Below are 4,578 nucleotides of genomic sequence, written 5' to 3' on the forward strand. Positions count from 1 at the left end.
GAGGAGTAATTATCGAAAAGGAATGAGAAGGTGAATCTGCCGTAGTTGGACTTATAGACTTTCTCTATTTCGGAGGTTTTAAGATGAAGAAAGCTTGATAGAGAACTGGTTGAATCCATATCAAGAGGGGGTTGAGCTATATGATCATCAAAATTGACCCCGATGATAGCGGAATATTCTTCGAGCGTAGGAGTCAACTCGAGGCCTTGAAAGTTGAAAGTCATCGTACGTGTATCCCACGTCTTGGCCGGAGCTTGAATAAGGGCCGGTTGGTACTCGACCTTGATCGGATCTACTAATCGGCCTAAACATCCTTCTACATATGCCTTGTTGATTGGGTTGAGGCGATCCCACCATAGAGAGAGTTCCTTGCGCGGTACCGGGATGATCTTGATATCTCCATTCCCCATGATCTAAAACATGAAAAATGATGATCCTAATGTCAATTACCACGGATTAAAGATGTATATGCATGAAATGTGATGCAAATGCACTAACAAATTTTCATGTCATCTTTTGGTAACATGAGGGTCAACTACGCCCATTTGACCTAAATAAACTAAATGGGGTAGTTATGGACCAAATCCCACCCAAAGATGGCATGTAATTGATTATGATCGTTTAAGTGTAATCGGGGTAGAAAGCCACTATTACAACTTTAAATTTGACAACCCACGAAATTCACAAGTCGGATACAATTAAACCCAAAGAGATAGAATATAAAAGCATCTACGGACGTTCAACCAGTACAAGTCAATGAAAATACACAATCGACTCAAAGAGGGTGTAATAAACCCTAGAAATGCCCCAAAGTCTGACTAAGACTAGGTGGTCGCAACGGTGTCCTCATCCGACGATATCTCCACTATCTCGGGAAGCTTGACATCTTCTTCATTATCGGAAGATATGGCGGTGACTTCTCTCTTCTTAATTGGAGAGTGTTTCGGGGACGTCTTGATTACGCGAGGTCGCCTTATCAATTTCGTATACAGCTCTTGGATCCTCTCTTTTCCCCCGCTTGAGCTCCGGTCGGTGTGCGCAACTTGTATAATTACAGTTTTCACCACGGATGCGGTTGCGTCCATTAAGCTCTCTCCCATGGACAAATCCAAAGACTTGGAAGGTATCGGGCTCTCGATCCTTGCATCGAATGGTCCTTCGCTCCCACATGAATACATCGGGGACATTGATTTGACTTTGGGGCGTCATCTGTTCTAAAAAGGAAAATTGACCTCCAACCCCAATCACTTAAACGATATTACAAGTGTCAATGATATGTTCGTGAAAATGCATGCTATGCACAATTTAAATTTACAAATTCAAAATAAAGAGGGTAAAAAGCCTTACCAACCGATGTTACTCTTTTTTTTTTTTTGGTTTTAGGTATACCAACCTTCCATTCACATGCGCATAAGACAAGTGAGGTTCAACTCTAAAGAAATCACAAAATGGCTTGGGTATGGACTTAAAAAGGCTCCCGCTATACGAATCGATGAGCCGCCCACAAGCGCAATCAAACAACAAGTGGGTAGGATCATCAATCTCGCATAGCAAGCGGGATTAAATATAGTCAACCCAAGTGCAATCAAATACGGGAGCTTCGTATACCAATCCCTATCTAAGACGACCTAAAAGGGTGATTTCGCGGCTCGGGTTTAGGCGTTTGTGTGTGCAGTGTCGTGATCCTCAAAATATATAGTACATGCAAAGTAGTTTATATAAAAACACCGCTTCAATATGGGCATAAATAAACACACAACCCAAAACACCATATACGCACAAAAATGTTAGCAAAGACGTCACCCCTTATAACTCCCATCTGCATCAACATTTAACACTTCACGTTAGTGGATGTACCTCATCTTCAAGAGTATCTACGAAAACTCGGTCGAGAAAACACTCAACTTTTTTTATCGGCTTAAGTCCTCTTAATGGTTCAGCAACCATTCGATCCCCAGTGGAGTCGCCGGTCTGTCGCAACCCTCCATCGGGATTTCCGGGGCGAGAGTTAATGAGCCGCACTTCCGACCCGGTTGACGGTGGATCTTCGGCGCGCGGGTCCCTCCCGAGGACCCATTACTCGAATCGCGATGTGAGGAAAATTTTATCCGGGATCGACCTTAGTGTGGTCAAGTGACATGTGCATAATGTACATGTATATGGAGTCGCCACCGATCACTTTTTGGAGGGTATGATCGGGAACCCTATCGAGCGATCGGGAGAAAACGTTCGATTCTACGAGAACCGGAGATTTGGGTCCGGGGACTTGGTTACTCCGAGATTTTCATCGACGTCCTTTCGGTTACCGAAGATGAGTGATTTTCTAACCTAAGAATTCATGCAAATGAAATTTCGGGTGAGGTAGGCCCTAACGATCTAAGGTATCATGCGGACGGGGATTTTCTACCCTAACTGTCACAATCGGGAATTTAATGCGCAATCAAGGTAATCGCAATCAAATCAATTAATCAATCAAAAAAATGAGGATAGTAAGTCTAACATAGCCCTATCGGCCCATAGAAATATCAATTTTGAGTTCAGGGGTGATTCGGGAAATTTTTTTTTTTTTTTCTTATTGGCGAAAGGCCCGTAAGGGTAAAATGGTCATTTTTGAGGTTCGGGACCCAAAAATCACAAAATTGGGGTCGGGCCAGTTGAATGTGGTCATTTCCCATTTTTTGTGATTTTTCAGAATTTTTTGAATTTTTTCTAATTTTTAGGATTTTTTATTTATTTTCCAAAAGTCGGGAATTTTTCGGATCGGTGTAGACCGACCATCAAAACTTCAAAATTTTTTGATCCAGACTATAAGAGTCCCGAATTGACCTAAACATTTTTAGAAATTTTTTGGGAAGATCCGGGAATTTTTATGAATTTTCTATGAATTTTACCAATTTTTTTGGACTTTTTGGAATTTTTTATGAATTTTTATTTATTTTTTATTAATATTTCCGGACAGGATCAACTCGGTCAACGACCGGTCAACCCGGTCCAGACCCGCTCGAACCCGCTCTACCTAAAAACGGTGCCGTTTCCTATTTATTTATAATTTTTTTTTATTTTCTAAACTAATTTCCGAATATTCGGAAATATTAAAAATGAACGGACGGCCGAGATCAATCTTGGAATTGATCTTAGCCATCGACGCTCTCTTACTCAAAACGACGCCGCGTCGGACCCCCTAGTAAAACGACGCCGCGTCCGGTTATTAAACGGACAGCCACGATCTAAACTTAGATGCAAACTAGGCCGTCGACTCGCCTAGCTATAAAACGACGCCGCATTCATTAAATGCATGAACGGCCATGATCTAACCTAGACTCGATCTGGACCGTCCATTCCTCCTAAGGCTTAAAATGACGACGCATTATCGTCTGGACACAAAACGACGCAACGCCGATATTAACCTAAACGGCACCGTTTTTGCTATTTTATTTTCTAACTAAAATACAAAATAAAATAAAAAACGATCCAACGGCTGAGAATCAAATTCACCTAATTATCTCGGCCGTTGGATTCGAGCCAAATCGGCTCGCTCGCGCCAACCGCCGAGCTGACTTGACTCCAATTGGACCTATCAGAACGCGACAACTCGGCCTTTGACTCGCTAACCAAGCCAGGTCGGCTTCATCGTCTACCTCGCGACGACACCGAATGAACGGCCATAATTTCTCCGGCGAGATCCAACGGTGAGATCTCGCCGGAATGACTCGAGACCGGCACCAATCGACTCGCCTAAGTGTGCAGATCAACATATCTAAAAATCACGCGATTTCATTCACTGGATTGCAATAACATAGCACTCAAGTGAACCATATGGACATGAACATTAACCCCAATACCAAATTCAAAAAAACCACAACGATCCAGTTTCACAAATCGAAGACTATAAACTAAATGCATATCCTTCCTCAGAAACATATTTCTCAAACAGTATTTAAGTAAAACAATCGTCAACAAGCCATATCAAATAATCAAAGGGTAGTAATAGCTCGATCCCGTTTATGCAAAAATAATGCTCTAAACGTCACATTTCTTCACATTGTCAAGAAAATCAAATCACAGTACATGTGCCCATCTTTAAAGCATGAGTTTTATAAATTCTTAGAAGATAAAGTGCATCTCACTGTTGACACTCGATTTTTAGTTAAGTTTTCTTTAGTTTTATTTTCTAAAATTCACCAAAAATTCACAAAAAATCAAAAAATTGAAAAATCAAGTTTGGGAGCCTTGGCCAAGCATAAGGAACCATCCTTGAACAAAAAATAAATTTTTCACATTTTTTAATATTTTCGGAAAATAGAAAAATACTAGAAAATTTATAAAAAATACTTCTCGAGGTCACAAAAATACAGCAAAATGTCCAATATTTTTATTTTAATTCCCTTTCCATATTGACCTCAAGAACAATTGAAAATTGAATTCAATTTTAGGTGTTTCTTCATAACACTAAGGATTGAATTTGCATAAAAAATACAAATTGAGTCTTTTTATTTGCAATTTTTGCACATTTTAAGTCTAGACATTCAATTGTGGCCCTCTGCAACTTCAATTTAATCAATTGCACCTTCAATTGCG

The sequence above is a fragment of the Rhodamnia argentea genome, chromosome 8, assembly GCF_020921035.1.
Source record: "Rhodamnia argentea isolate NSW1041297 chromosome 8, ASM2092103v1, whole genome shotgun sequence".
Classification (NCBI taxonomy): Eukaryota; Viridiplantae; Streptophyta; class Magnoliopsida; order Myrtales; family Myrtaceae; genus Rhodamnia; species Rhodamnia argentea.